This window comes from Syngnathus leptorhynchus, chromosome 17 (genome assembly GCF_054491065.1).
Source record: "Syngnathus leptorhynchus isolate UIUO chromosome 17, UIUO_Slep, whole genome shotgun sequence".
Classification (NCBI taxonomy): Eukaryota; Metazoa; Chordata; class Actinopteri; order Syngnathiformes; family Syngnathidae; genus Syngnathus; species Syngnathus leptorhynchus.
The window spans coordinates 7,790,531-7,807,220 of record NC_141211.1 but is presented as its reverse complement, the minus strand read 5'-3'; the positions used below and the strand labels follow the sequence as shown (position 1 = coordinate 7,807,220).

The 16,690-nt window shown below is 40.4% G+C and overlaps 1 long non-coding RNA gene across 1 annotated transcript; it reads left to right on the top strand.

The window, feature by feature from the left end:
* The first annotated feature begins 3,296 nt into the window (after positions 1-3,296).
* LOC147043578 (uncharacterized) lies at positions 3,297-15,542 on the top strand. Its single transcript, XR_015068731.1, has 3 exons — positions 3,297-3,535; positions 10,246-10,288; positions 13,380-15,542. It is a non-coding gene; the product is annotated as an uncharacterized LOC147043578 (long non-coding RNA).
* The last annotated feature ends 1,148 nt before the right edge of the window (positions 15,543-16,690 follow it).

Here is a 16,690-nt window from a genome sequence, read left to right as displayed (position 1 = left end):
GTGCATTTTTTGGGGGGGGGGGGGGGGGGGGCAAATGTATTGAGATGCACAGCTCAGGAATGTGATGATAACAGCAAACAGTAGCTGGACTCATATCTTTGTATTCTCCCACCCGTGTATACACTGTGACAAGAATTATATGAGAGAAACTTCAGAAAAACATTTCAGGAACTATTATTTCACTTGTGGCTACAACTCTACTGAGGAAGAAGCACAAAAGGAGTGTTGACATGAACGAAATTATCATTGATTTCGTGGCGGAAATAGGTTGGGTTTTTTGTACCTGATTTTATTCCTGTAATATCATTAGTCCTTATGCTCTGACGAATTATTATTATTATTATTATTATTATTATTATTATTGTATGAACCCAATGCAGTTTTGATAACCCTCACTGGAACCTAATGAAGTAATTCCTGGTTTTTTTCTTTATGGTTTTAATTTTCTTTAGCTCTTGCTGCAATGTGATACTATTATAATGCTTTTAAAAATGTTCATTCATCCACTTTAGTCACATTTTACTTAGATGTACATTTAGAAAGACTTTTATAAATCCAAATATCCCATTCATGCGCTTAAAACGGAATAAAGATGGGTGGAGCAACTATTTGCAACTATTTCTGTAAGTGACTGTCATTTTTAGCAGTCAAGTCACCGCGCCTGCAGTTTTGCCACGCCAACTGAACAACATTGCAATTGTAAACTTTGAGTTTGCAACTTTTATTTGCGTACTTTTACGTTGAACTGTCTTTGTTTTGACAGCGTCTGCAGGTGATGCTTCTAGCTTGTTGGCATTTAGAAACCAAGGATTGCTGAAACAGACGACTTAGTCGTCGTGCGTTGTTGACAAACAAGACACATTCCATGTTAACTTTCCAACCGTCGACAGTTCCGACACGATTTATTTTTTCTTTTTCGTTTAGTTTTAGACGCAAACTTCGCATGATCATGCAACATCAAATTGGACATCATCAAGGTGCTTACCAGCTCAGGTAAGACAGACGTGAAATAATACATTCATATATTTATTGCTCTTGTACAGCACTCGAATAAAATCATGAAGTCATTAAAATATTAGGCATAAAGCTAAGTGACGAATGGGTACTAGTTTGGGCACTAGATGTCGCTCAATTCTGGTCTTCCCAAGTGGACAGGCGCTCCCGAGACGTGGACCAAGAAGTCAGTCAGTAATACAGTACTATCATTATATATACTTCCCACGTTATGTATTAAATGTTAGACTTTTCTTGAAATATAAATCAAGTCGAAGAGTACCATCATAATGCTCAACATTAACATTAAGTGATATAGTGGGCCGAAATGTTTCGCAATGTAAAAAAAAAAATGAGGCAGAGCTTTTCCATGCCTTTTTACTGAATATTCAGTGTTTTTCTTATTGCTTGTCTGACATATGTTTGATGTTCAGGCTTTGACCAGCAGAGGACAACGGCAGCATCCCTCGCATTCAGGAATGGACAAGGTAGGATTTTTAGTTTGAAGCTAAAAGAAGTTTCATCATGTGCTATTTTCAAAATTGCATCACACTGTGCCGACATAATGTGCCTTTACACTCTTTTTTATTTTATTTTATTTTTTATTGTGTTATTAATGTTAAAGTTCTTTTTAGGAAACTACATGTGATAGGCCTACACATTTTCCCAACTCAATTTGAATGATTTCTACACTTTGATATCTGTCGAACTCCATCCTTAAATTGGCGTGTGGTTCTTACGGTCCTGTTGTCAGGGCTCAGAATGGTCTTTGAAAACCTTTCATCTCAGGTCAGACATAGTTTGTGCAGTGACCATCTTGCAAGTCGGGCTGGGCTTCTTGCAGCAAATGACATCAGCCAGGACAGTTGGGGGAACTAAAAGTCTGCTTTCTATAGAGATAGTCTCAAAGGAGTGACTTCTCCAGGTTCGATGTTTTTTTTCTGAAAAACAAACAAACTGAAATGATACTTGCGGGTCTAATAAGTGACCTTTTTTTTAACCATTTTGGCCCTGTGTGTTCTTAAAGAAATAAATTATATTTAGCCCTCAAATTTTTTTGAAATGTTGTACTTTACTTTACAAATCAGGCCAGTCGTCTTTGTGAATGGAGTTTGACTCATTCACTCTTGAGAGGCGTACATCTGAGTCCAACTGTGTGGGGCAAACACACACATGCATGGCTCTCGAGCTTGTCGACATCAATAACAGCAATGGCTTCAAAATTCTTCATTAACTAAAATGCCCATGTTGAATTTCTGAATAATCTAGGCTGTTCATTTTATTTGCATTTGAATCAATTTACATTAAACTCCAATAAAAACAACTTTATTGTTAAAAAAAAATATTGTTAACAAGACTGGTCTTTTTGAATTTGCCATTTGTGATTAAAATAATGCAATATCCACACATTATAAGTATTTTAAAAACATTGTCATTTACTCCATTTTTAGTTGAAAAATGTCCCTGGTATTTTAGACAACAAACCTTTTCCACTATTGACTACAAAACAATGAAAAAAAAACAGATGCTGACCTCAAGAAAATTCTTTTATTAGACAACTATGGTAAAAAAAAAAAAAAAACACACAACAAAAAAGAGAAGCGGTCATTCATCACCGTAAAGCACTTTAATGCAGACTCTTTCGTTTTTAGAGAGCTATTGACATTTTATCTTTTTTTTAATTATAAACTTAGTTTGCCTTTTTCATTTGCTTTTCAAATTTGAGGCACTATTCTGGGCTGCGAAGTCAGAATCATGCTTAACCTTCAACTGCTAACATTTTTTTTGTGTTCACCAATGCAAATAAAGAATCATAATTTGACTTCCAATCAAAAAAATAATAACATCCTTTAGTGATTCTTTAGTAAAAGCTCATTTGAATATGTGAGGATAACAATAATTATATTTCAACATTAGACATATTTCTCTGAGTGTTACATAAAAACAGATTTTGGCATAGCGTCACTGTGATTGTACAGCGGCTTCAGCCTAAACAATCATCAGATCAAACCATAATCTATTCATTCTTGATACAATGACTAAACTGATTCTTTTCTTTTTATTTTGCTGCAAGTAGCATCAGAATAAGAAAAAAAAAAAATGCCGGACCTTTCTGGGTGCTTTTTATTTGTGTCCTGTCTTGGAGTAGTTGGGAGAAAGGGAGGGGAGGAGGAGAAGGGAGGTGGAGTAAGGTTGGAGTTCCACACAAGAGGACTGGCAAAGGAGCCGCTTCATACTGTGCTGCTCTTGGCTCTCCGTACATCTCTGTTTGTATTCGCTGGCAGTCAGTATACACCTGTGAATGTGTGTGTGTCTTGTTCTCCAACTGGTTGTTTACCCATGCTGTCATGTTAGCAGCTCACGCAGCAGTCTGCCGTCGAGAGGCAGAACTGGACTTGACAGACTGAACATAACAAAACCTGTGAACAAAGGAATGTATTTGGGAACTTTCTGCCTCCATCTTGAGTTGAAAGAAATCTGAAGGTTACCAACTTTCCTCGCAACGGTGAAGGTCTGGCAACAAGATGACGTATAGTGAATGGTGAGTTACTTGCAAACAGCTGGAGTGATTCGAGGGTTAGTTTGTGAATACTTTGAGCTTTTCACTTGATTTAAAACCTAAGCATTGACCTCACAGGTCTTTACGCAACCTTTGTGTGTATGTGCTGATATGTGGCTTTGAGTTTGTGGGGTGTGTGCTGTATTTGTTGAATGTTATGATGACTGGGCTCGGGTTCATCTTTGGATTAAGCTCAGCTGCTTCAGTTTATTTACATCACTTGTGCACAGAAATAAACACAGAGACACACAAACACATGCACATGCTCACACTAGCAAACACAGGAAGTAAAATGACAGCGTGGTGTGTTGCTTCATAACAGACTGCTGCGGGTCTAACTTGCAATTGTACTTTTGAAACATGATATCTCTACTGGATTAGTTTTACTACCCACATGCATAAAATTATTATTTACAAATCACTTAATATTTCATGTTGATGAATTACACTAGTCCAACCAACTGGTGTTGGATATTTGAAAAGTTTTTCGTCGCGGGGAAAGTAATAAAAGGCATTCGCCCAAGAAGCACACATATATTACCATTTGTTTGACATGTGATTGCAGTACAGAGATTCAATACTGGCTAGCAGATAGCATGCTATAAGGATGGCTTTATGTGCGCAGCTGAACATGAAAGAGAGCTACAAAATATATTGTGGTAATTTGAATTTCAAATGTTTCCTGCCATTTGGGGTCAATTATGTATTTGTTCAATATTAATTTTGACAAAATAAAATAAAAACAGGTCTTTCCAGGCTCAACTTTTGTATTTATTTTTTGTAGTTATGGTTGTCATACCATTTTTTTTTGTTCCAGTGCCTTTTTGTTTTTGGCAGTTCACAATAGCTGTGGAGTAGTTGGTCACGGTATTAAAAAATAACCAACACATTAAGATGTATTTTTATCAAGTCTAAATTTGTCAGGGAGAAATTCATGACTTTGGAGAGGCAGCTATCTGAAAATGTGTACAATTTAGCAATTGCAATTATTCAGCCTTGGGGGATTTGTGTGCAAGTGTGTCTAGCTGTTGTTGTGTTAACTAAATGAACTTGATCACTTGATAGCCATCAGGAGAAGGTGTCAACAATTTAGTTAAGACTTCTGTATCAGCCTCATTTTAAGAAAGTACACCCATAATATATTTGCAGCGGAAGGATGAATTAAAAAGTACTAAATAGCTCCTCACAGTTGGTGTACATCTTTATGTGTCCCTTGTGAGGCACTATTCATTCTAACCCCATGCAAGAAATATAAACCACAATTCGCTTCTTCTCTGACGACATCCAAAAACAAATTGGGTAATAGTAAAGAAAGGATGGGTTATGAGCTGCATGCTTCACATTCTTCGCAGCTGACCCCTGGAAAATAGGAACAGCCGTACTTGACAGTGCGGCTGCTATGACTGCAAACAGCATTGCATACGAGGACACACAAGTACTCTATCAAACAAAGTCATGCTTTTTAAAGGCTCTGACAGTCGGCCTTTTTGAGCCTGTGGCCACCGTACTCCCAGTTCTGGTGGCCCTGTTAGAACCGGCAGCATATTTATGATGGAATATGATGAGTTTCAACGATACCACTTTGTACCTCGTTCCAGTGTCACATTAGGTTCCATTTCTGGTTTTATAGTTCTCAAAAACGGTAATGTGGCATCCTGCAGTCACCGGCATGTGGTGTGACAATCTCTTTTACTTATTGGACACGAACAATTACTTTCATGCATACAACACAGGGTAAGTGGATGAAATATCCTTCCACCCAGGCTGCTTCCCGCTTCTCTGATGACACTAATAGTAGCTCAGAAAGCTCACAATTGCTGGCTCTTGTGTCTGTGCTGTTTTTTTCAGAAGAGCGAGGCAGAAAAAAGAGGAAAATTGTGGCTCGTATGAGCAGTTTAAAAGGTGCTTCTGGCACCACTTATTACTCTCTCACCTACTATACGTATCTCCCCATCACATTATCCTCAGCCACATCCTCAGTTATGGGAGGGGGTGTAGACTTGTGCAATCACATTATCTTAGTTTTTCATTTTTACTTTGCACTTTCTGAGAGAATGATTCTTTTGTACATTTTATAAGTCACAATGATGGTAGGATGCTTTGGAAAGGATTTGTCTTATGGCATTTGAAGAGCGATGTGTTGACCTTTCTAGCCACTAGCAGTCAATTAGGTCTTGGTCTGCTCTTGACAACATTCATACATTTTTTGCCACTCCAACAGCAAGTGCCTTGGACAAGTTGTGGTCAGCAGCAGCTTTTTTTGTCTTGTTCCAAGGTTAAAGTTTTGCTGGGCTATGTGTTTTCAACAAGTCATTATAGTTGGAACTCAACCTCTGACCAAGTACTAGTAGGAAACTGGAGTGTTCTCAAACAACAAAGCTCTGGCTTCTTGTTGTCAATGTTTGACTACCTGCATGTTGCAAAAAACTCCATTCCTTTGTTGAAGTCCGTGGTAGCTACAATATTATATTTTAGTGGACAGTGAAACGAGTCGATGTTAGTTTTCACATTTTGAGTTGATTGAGTTATTTCAAATAATCAGTGCATTTTTGTACGATACAAGAGAGTAAGGACAATTTGAATCCCAACATCTGTTTCTAGAGGCTCGCTACATCTGCCATCAGCTGTACAATAACCAGCTTCCTCTTTTTCTTCTTCCTCTCGGTCCCTTTGACCTCTTCTCCTTTGTTTTATCTTTCTCTACTCTTATTATATTTCTGTCGCTGGCTTTTTTCGACAACGCCATATTGCTCTTTCCTGTGGTATCTTGCAGGTACGCAAATGTGTGATAAGCAGTAAAGATGAATCCACTCGACCTTGAATATAATCACAACTCCATCATGGAAAATCACTTATTGTCCTTTTGTTGTGATTTGTAACTTTTATTTCTGGTCTTTGTCCTTGTTTCTTCAGCAATGACAAGCTTACCTTTCCTGTTTATATTCCTGTCAATGCAACGTACCAATAATATTTGTTTTTGCTTTGTTTTGTATAATCATTTTTCAATAACTCTGTTTACTGTACTTGCTTTACGTATACAACCTCTTTGCAAACATAAAGACATAAGGATCTCCAAGTTTCCCCAAACTTCCTCCCACTCCCCAATCGAATTGCAACTGTAACTTGTCTGCTCAATTTGTGAGAGACAGATATACGTAAATCACGAACCACAGTTTGGCCCGTTCCTTTTCCCGACAATGTGCTGGCATTGAGAAAGAGTGAATGAAACGATACGTCCGTGTTTGTTTTGCGAACTCTGTATGTGGTTGGTTTGTTCGTGCAAGCATTCATTTCAATCGGTGAAGTTGTGAAATAGGAAACTTGTCATTGCTTCGAGATTTTTATGCATGATTGTGAACTACTGAAAGCAAAAAGATGTTGGGATTTTGTTGAACAATTGCCAACACCCAGCTCTGAAATTTTGTGAAATCATCTGAAAGCAAAAAATGCAGTTCTGTATCTTAAGGAACATGAGTCATATTTTTTATAATTATGACCAGTCCAGGGTGAGGTTTCCTTAAAGCCAGCTGGGATAGGCTCCAGCTTAAATTGATGCTAGATAACGAGTGAATGGATCATTATTATGTTATTTTTCATCAAACTTAATCGACGTGGAGAATCACAAGTTGATCTCCTATATTTTATTTTCATACCTTTTGTAAGTTGTTTTAGGATTACTGAAAGAATTCAGTTTTTCAATTCAAAATGACATTCGCTCTGCCTAGCAAATATCAAAACCAAAAAATATGTAAACTCTTTTATAAAACTACTTCACTGTAGATGTTTTAATCCGGATTTGAAATGATTAGAATGATCTTTGTTAACTGCTGTTATATTTATGAGAGGAACAATAACTTGTGTAAATTGAGAGCAGTATTTATTCCAACAGAGAGGATTTATAATAGACTCTTGAGGTCTTCCTACTGTAAATTCAAACTTTTGTTAAGCAGCAGAAAGTAGTGAAATATTGTACGTACAGCCTGGTTGTTATCTCAGCCACTGCTTCACACTCACGTTGTAGTTAGACAAGCAAACAAATATTTGAGCAAACGTACTCTCACCCTTATTGTACCCAACGTGTAGTAAATGAAATACAGGAGGGCCACCTGGTTCCTGTGCCTTGCACAGAGCTTTACTTTTAGGGCTAGCCTTGCTACTTAGTTCAACAAAAGGGCCCCCTCGTTGGTCCTCTAGATAAACACACTTTCCTGAGAAAACATGGACACGGTTACAATTTAACCTGCAGCCACATCGTTCGGACAGTTAAGGTCAGGCCGGGCTTTACTTCAGACCTGTAGTGAGAATCATGCGCTGCACGTGAAACCACGCTGGTATGTGTAACAATGGCGCCTTTGACGCTCATAGCCCCACTCCCCAGTCCGCATTACAGTCAGTGTAGTGTTTCTCCAGGGCTTGGGTGTCACTCCCCATCTCTGTTGTGCTCCCTAAGAGCTGACCATCTGGCTTCTCAGCTCGGAAAGCAGCAGCAGCAGCAGCACAGAGGCGCTAGTCAAATGTCTGCCAAAATCGGTTCTGCAAAACTAATCCGGCGACCTTTTGTGCCGGTTTGATTCGCTCACTCTTTCTCTGATATATTTTCACTTAGACACCGCAGTTCCTGCTTTGGCTTGCTCCTCACAGACCTAACATGTAATGCAGAAACGCATCTTCAGAAAATTCCGAATGATGCAAAGGAGAGTATATTAAACAACTGGTTGCCACTGGATGAACGCAAGTGACTGAGCTGCTGTCTGAGTGAGTAGCTATGCGTTGCTGCCACCTCCCCCAGGCTCAGCAGCAGCAGCAGCAGCAGCAGCGGCAGTCGTGTAAACAGACAGCGCTCCAGAGGAATGCTGGACTCTGTGACCTCGCTCCCCGAGTGCTCTTATAGTGCAGCGAGTTCAGGCGAAACAGCCCGCCCCCATGCAGCTTCTTGCTGAAGCTCCACCCCACCCTGCCCCAGCTTGAGGCCCCTCAGGGTGGAAAAAAAACCCCCAAACACCTCACCTCTTTCACCCAACGCCGGTAGCTTCACATATAGGCTCTTGTACAGTATAGTACCTAAACACATGGACAAGTGCTAAAGTGCTGTCTTACTTTACCCGCCCAGCTGTCAGAGGAGCAGCTTAGTTTCGACATTGCCTACATGTACATTCTTTTGAGTTTGGGAACAATTTTGACATTTGTCATTTTAAATTTCTCTCAGGTGCATCTCATCTTTTGAGCTAGAGAATAACAGGACTGCTGTATTGTAATAGATTGGCAAAGGTTTTCCTCATCATTTGATGGCAAATGTCTCGTTTTCTAACAATACAAAGGTGAGAAGTTTATATTTATTCATAACTGAGAGGCTCAGGAATGAGCGGAAGTCCTTGTTGTTGCGTTACTTTAACTGGTTATGGCTGCACTTTGGATTGTGATTTATAGAAAATGTTTGTTTGCAAACAAAGCATGACTGTTTTTTTCCCAGGTACAGCATTTTTTTTTTTTTAAGAGGTTATTAAGTTAAGTTTTTTTTACCATGGTATTGTTGTAGGAAAATATTTTATAGGGTGGATTTTACAGTAACATACAAATATGTTTTTATTTTATTATTATTATTATTATTATTATTTTTACAACCTTTTTACATCTCTGAGATAAAATCAGACACTGCCCTCTGCTGGAGTTTAGGTGGCAAAAGACTCCCAGGTCAAAATGGATGAGTGCAGCACACATTGTATGCGGTTTGAGACCATACAGACTCATTCCACTGCGACGAGGCCTCAAGAAAAAAGACTAACTGGCATCATAGAGTAATCTGATACTATGAAATCCATGCCTTCTTGCTGACACACATCTTGTGAATGACTAAAAAATATGTTTTATTCAAACATTGCCCCCAATTTCCCTCAGTGATATGATACCGGTTAGATCTCATCAGCGGTGATTTTAGCCATTTAGACGTATGTTGTGATCATAATGGCTTATCTGCACTACATCAAACCAACCTCGGGGGGCTTCACACGTGGTTCCATTGCTCTTGCGAACGCGTTTACAAATACGTACACAGACAACAATCACAGTTAGTTGTTGTCTGAGGAAATGAAGAGCTGTCTGGTGCCATAGCAACCAATTCAGACATCCCACCCTTCCAGAGAAAGGGGCGATTAAAAAAAAAAAAAGTGTCAATCCCAAATCAATGAAATTTTAATCCAAAGAGCAGAGATGGACAAAGATCATTCATACAGCTAACTATCATTCCGTCTTTTATTGTGTATCTGATATTTAGTCACATGTACGTGTAATTAGGAATTGAAAGTGTTTTGAGTGCAGGACTAAAGGAAATTTGAACAAATGCTGGAAGCACTGGTCATACAAAGGGAGAGGCCAAAGCGAAGGTCTAAAGCGTGAATCATAATTAGTCTATAAGAAAACTCGGAGTCAGCAGAAGGCATTGTAGACGTCTGCATCAGCCTGCCTTTCAGCACCGTGACTTCTGGATGAACCACAATCTCAGATGTAATTCTGTTAAACAGGGCCATATAGCGAGTTATATAACACTCAAATGTTGACCTAGATCTGCTAAACAGACACTCAGATTCAAAATCTCCTTATCAATACATTCCTCAGTCTTTGTTTGATGACATTGACATAAAATACGTTTCTCAGGTTGCAGAATAGTTATGTGATGATTTTTCTCTTGTGCATAGGTGGCTCTGTAGTGGATCAAGAGCAGCAGCCATTTTCACACTGGTGAGTTCAGACCAAGCATAACTTCTTGGGCTCCACTGTCAGTGGAGATCATCCCAACACTTTTGTTGTTATTTTTACACTACCGTCATCTTGCATTAGTCCAATTTGGTGCTTTGCTTCACTGTATGGTAGGCTTTATTATGTCCTTGTAGTGTTTGTGTTATTTTTACCCAGAGCGTATGAAAGGAGATCACGGACCTGACCCACATATTTTTAACACGGTGTCACTGTGAGGTCTACGTGAGACGAACAGTATTTTTTAAAAACTCAATCCGCACTTCAGCACATTTTCTTTTTCTCCCCATTTGACCTAGTTTAGTGGTGTTGCTTTTATCGGTGCGCTCTACGCAGGTGGCTGAACTCTTCCGGCCGTCCTCTCTCTGGCCCCTCTGTGAGTGAAAATACAGCATGGGGATTAAGAAGCTAATATATTTGCTCCATTGTCCTCAAACTGAGGATACAATAACTTGGGTGGGCCAGGGTGCCTCACCCCCACCCCTTCTCTGCCGCTTTAGCAAAGCAGCCCCACCTGATGCATTCATTTGCATGCCTGGTAGATGTGGGGAGCTGGCAGGGGCATGGATGGGGGTGGAGGAGGACCATCAGCCAATAATACTTTGTATCCTGACAGCACCAAAGTGGCTTGATTCACATATTCAGCCAATCACAGCGCACTGCAGCAAAGACAGCAGCAGTTGTAAAAAAAACGAAACAAGAGCAGAGTTGAAAATGAAACGGCTTACAGTAAGAATGCATCCAGTGAGATCATTATTCTCTATTTTTAACACATTTACAGTCATAGTAGCTTGTATATGAAAAAACGAATAAGATACCAAATCTTAAAAAAAAAAAACAACAATTGCTGCCTCACATTATTTTGCTGCCATGAAAAACAAAAACAAAAAAATAAAATACTATTTTCGATGGCCCCTTTAGAATTATTACCAGCCAACACCCAATACACACGCACACGCCCAATCTACTGCAGCAGTGGGCTCACTGTTCCATAACTTATGCAGAGATGTTTTCATCAGGCTGGCTGGTGTGATCAAATGACAAAGTTGTTTCATATCCCCACCACAAGTGAAAGTGCAACTGAGTCATATAAACACAGACACAATAGTGCAGGAAACCAGAATGGGTGGTGTTGACATGCACCCAGCATTCTCTCTCTCTCACCTCTCTTTCATCTCTTTCTCTCTCACCTCTCTCTCTCTCTCTCTTTCTCTCTCTCCCTCTCTCCCTCTCTCTCCCTCTCTCTCTGTCTCTCTCTCTATCTCTATCTCTCTTCTCCCTCCCTCTATCTCTCTCTTTTAATAACTTGAATGAGGTTATTCTGATCAATGGCAGTCATACGCACCAGTTTAGAAAAGGGGCACTAAGTCATGGTGAGCCCGAAGGCCTTTCGACAAATATACTCAACATTTTAGACAAATATACACAACTCCCCCCCCCACACACACACACACTAGTTGCATTGATTAAATATTTGTTGAGTAATCCTTCAAACTATTTTTGCTCCATAACCTACCTGCAGGCTAATTAGGAATGGAGACAGGTAGATGATGCGGCAAAGTTCTCGAGTTGAATGAGTCAGAGAGTTAAGTCTTGTTTATACGTACTAAATCCAATTTGCAAGCCAGAGCGTTATACCACTTGACAAGATCACATTGGTACTCCGGTTACATAACCTGTTTATTCCTAAATACCAATAACCAGTTGTTAACCTTTAAAGACCTATGAAAAATGGTTGCACTTGCAGTCTAATGTTGGTGCCTCCGTTCTTAGTTGAGTTGAACTTGCGGTCATTGAACAATTATTGCCCGAGAAGGGCAAGTTGAGAAAGTTAATGGCCACTTGGTTGTTGCTCATTCTTTCATTGTAATTAGTGGCATCTCGTGGACACAGATCATTGGCTGGCCGGATCCTCCTCCGCAACAGGAACAGTCTGCTAATGTTTGTGTCATATTTGGTATTTTCCAAACTAATTTCCCAAGTTGTTTACTAAAATGTCCAAATGACGCAAGTTCTCACTCCCAAATGGTTGAGATTCAAACCAGTGAGCACAGACTAGATGCTACAAAGGCCCAGTGTCCATTACATCACCCACAGGTCTCTGAAGGGAGTCTTTCCACTCTCGCTGTTTCTTTTCCAATCCAAATTCATGGAAAGAGAATACAGCGTACTCTAATCTCCATTACCGACAAAGAAAGGCCATAGGAAAGAGCTTGTCTGTGGAGGAAACACATTCTGCTTGCTTGTTTTGCTCAATTTTGTGTCAGGTAAATAAGTAGAAACGTTCATGTTCGGGATCTCGTTTTTGAGGGCCAACACTTTGGTTGTGTCAGCTGTACAGCTAGCATGGCTCTTGACACTCCACAATTAACAACCTTGAGAAGTTGTTTTATGACCTCAGTCACTCACATTCCACGGAGGCTCTACTTTTATTGGAACCTCTACGCATTGGAGATGAGGCATGGTCTGGGGGAGATTGGGCCAGCACTATAGGACCAAATAATCTTTAATTAGAGGGAGAACTTGGCAGGGACTGATGGAGGAGAAAGGATCTCAGGATGTGAGTCCAGGGTGAGAGGGTTCACACACAAAACACTGGCTTTTCATCACTGCATGACTCACTCGGTTTGTGTCTAGCATGTGTGTGTATTTGTGTGTTGTGTGTGTCTTACCTCAGTGCCCAGGCATTCCAGTAGAGAAAGTGGTGTGAAGTGAAAGAGCGGCTCTAACAGTGTGGGTATTCATGGATCTGGCCCCTGTGAGCTTGTCTGGGCTCCAGTGTTCACAGACAAAGCCTCTCCTGCAGGACCCAGACACACTCACACAGAAAGGGGAGCAACAGGAGAGGGACAGACGTTGGAGAGGAGGGGGGGGACAAGGTAACAAGGGGTGGGTGGAGTGGGCGCTGGAGAATAGGAGGGGGGCAACAGGAGAGAGTCCTTGTGGCTGTTCTCTGGGAGTGGAGGGCGTATTTCAAATTTGGATGTGGTAGAAGCTCAGGTTGTAGAACTAGCATTGATTTTGTCAGCCAGTAAAAAGAAGACAGCACTCATCTTTGCTCTGTATTTTGTCATAGTGTATGAATCGACAGCACCTGCAAAAGCATCTCTCCTCTTGGGCAACAAGCTCCTCCCACTTCGTTTTGGATCAGCCAATCCACTGCCCTTCTTCAAGGGCTCCCCCCCCCCGCCCTCGCTGGCATGACTACTCTGGCGCTTTGGATTCCATGAAAATTCTTCCACTTGGCCATCCTGTCTTTGCTCCCCCTGCCTGGCCCCTTCCCTGCATTTGGTTCACTGTGTCCTTAAACAACCCATGCGCATGTACAGCAAACGGATCCAAAGATTGAGCGCTTTTGAAAATGTCTTTATTGCTTTTTGTAGATCATTGATGGTTAGGGAGATCAATGATCAATGACAAGAGTGTTTGTCATTTGTGTACAGAAGAACCATTTATAAAAAAAGAAAAAGACAATATTGTCATTCAATTTTTGTCATTCAAGTTCAATTTAGTCGAAATATAAAAATGTCAAATATTACAGTTTATAGGCGACTTACCCCAAAATGTAGATGATTATTTTTTTCACAATACATTTATCATGTAAGATGAAAATACCCACTGCGACGTTGATTGTTTTGCTTCATTGGTTTTTGTGTTTTGTACAAAATTAATAAAAGAGGTCGAGCACAGCCTGCAGGTTGAAAGTACGTCCGAAGCTTGCACACCTACCCTAGCCTGTCTTTCTCATTGATATACGAAGACATAGAGATGATATTAAAAACCCCGTAGACATTCTTGTCGTATGGCTTGATGTTCTCTTTGACTCCTGATCCTCTAAAATTCCCTGTGGGCTCGAGGCCGTGACCTCAGCATCTGTCAGCTGCGGCAGACGGAGTAGGCAGCTACTGTACCACTTTGAGTCACCTAGACAGATGCTCGCCGCTAAGAGTAGCGAAGCTGCCCTGCACTTACCGCCCCAGTCTCCATGGGCGACATGACTCATTAGACATTGATCCAGACATCTGAGCGAGACTTTGGCTCCAAGTGTCACAAGATTATTTGGAGCAGAGACGTGAGGAATACCGTATAAGGATTTTTGTTTGGTCTGAAACTGCTATGAACCTTGTCTCGGTCTCATTTATGGAAATTGAACCGAATGGTATTTGCTCAATGTATCCCATTCTCTTTCCATTTATTCTTTATACACGTACTGTGCATTTGAAATCTGAATACGATTATGCCTTTCCTTCCATGATAACGTTTGCCATTGGTAGCAATAGTTTGAATTTTAACTGAATGAAGTCCAAATGATAACAAAGCTTTCAGGATATTTTCTCTGTCACATGGAGTTGTAGCCATACACGGGTATCAGATGGGCTTTTTGCGAAGCGGTTTTGCTTCTTCCCTTCCTGTGTGTCGAAATCCCCCTGTGCTGCAGACGCTGTGGGATGCAGAGATGGCGTGGCGGGGTGGGGGTGAGGCAGCGGACATGGCGGCAGGCCAGAATCAATTGGCGGTGTAATGAGATGGCCTGGTGCCAGGTAACCATGGAGCTACCCTCTTTGCCCGTCTACCAATGCAGAGTTCAAAATTAAGTGAATGAATTAGAGAGGGGGAGAGGAGGCAGAGAAATAAAGGTTTGAAATGGCAGGAGTGGAGGGCCAAAGGAATTGTAAATGCAGAGGGTGGCTGATAAGGCCTTGTGAGCAATTTCAAAGCACTGTTGAATTTCTTTTTTTTACCTTAATCACTATTACAGAGTACAAATCGCTAAATGGTGAGAATATAAATGTGAGGCGATATCTAATTTGACCGTCGAGAAGTATTGTTTTGGTTATGTTGCGTCTGCAGTCAGGTAAACAAAACGGAGCAAGTTGAATGACTTTGTGTTTTTGTTGACATACGTTCTCTGCCTAATGACAGTATGTATGTTTTGGAATTGTTTATTGCTGTTTGTTCCTTGATCACGGCTGCGTTCTTGAAGCGAAGGCAAGTCTTCTCACAGTGAGAATTTATGGTCCACTTACCTGTTTCTGGAGCATACCAACATTTAATAAGGATATCCTGCTGGGTGTTAATAGGTAAAGATAGAGTGTTAGAAAGTGATTACACACTTGTGGTTATAAACTAAACTTAAAGAGTTGAGAGCGAATGCATTGTGTGAGATTTTCTAATATACAAAACAAACATAGAAGAGCCTGTTTCTTGTATTTAGTGACTGATAAATACTGATGAAATACTGAAATGCTTTTTTTCTTTTTAATTGTGGAACGGCATTGAACCATGCAGGTTGAATTGCTGTCTAGGTACTGTTTATATTGAAAGCTTTGACTGTAAACCTTCCCCCCCCCCCCCCCCTAATTTGCATTATCTAGATGGATTTAGCATATGAAGTATTTATCGTATTGCCAGAGGTGATCAATCTCTGTCAAAATGGTCCAGACTTATAGAGACAAGACAGTGGACCAAGATGTCTGTGGTGTGGATTAATGGGAGGACTGGAGAAATGCTGCCGCAGTTGGACGTGAGCAGAATATTTGAGAGGGCTAGTGAGAGGAGGCAAGAGAATGGGACAAGCAAGTGCAAAAGATAGGTGAGATGAAAGCCTGCAAAGAGGTACCAAAGAGAAACCAGATATTTGATCGAGAACTTGCAATAATAAATACTAGTGCTCCCTTCCTGGTACTTTTTCAAGCTCAATGCTGGCTTTATGTATTCCCTCTGTTGCGCAATATATTACAAAACTATTTACCCACTGGCCTCCTACACTGAATACAGAGCCCTCTGTCAAGTTCGTTGCAAACACCCCCAAAACTGTATGGGAGCGTTTTCTAATTCATGAATGCAAACTAATGCCTCCTTCACATGCAGATGTATTCTAAAATCACTCCAATTATTGCTCGCTATATATATATATACTGTCGTTGAAGCACATGTTCCTCATTGAATTTATAAGCGCATATACAGGGCTCATAAACAATTGCATGTTTGCCCCACTGGATAAATGTGACCGCACATTTCAAGCTTGCCAATTGAATTTGGCATTTCATCAGCGCTAACACAATTTGAGGTAACGCAAAACAGCTATTTGTAAAATCTTGGCCTTGCATTTTGCAACACGTCTACCTTCCCTTTTGTACGCTTTCACTCTGTCAGCTGTTTTCTAATGATATCATGGGATAGTTACAAACAATATTTTGAAGTAATGTCAAGTCAAGTTTATTTATATCGCCCTAAATTACAAGCAAGTCTCAAAGGGCTCTTCACATGTAAAAAACATTGACAATCAAGAGCCTTATCCAATTGACTACCACTCTTTGCTTATGACTGTGCCTTTTTCCAGGAATGACTTTTGCTCAGGCTTATTGCCTAAAATAGCACCACGTG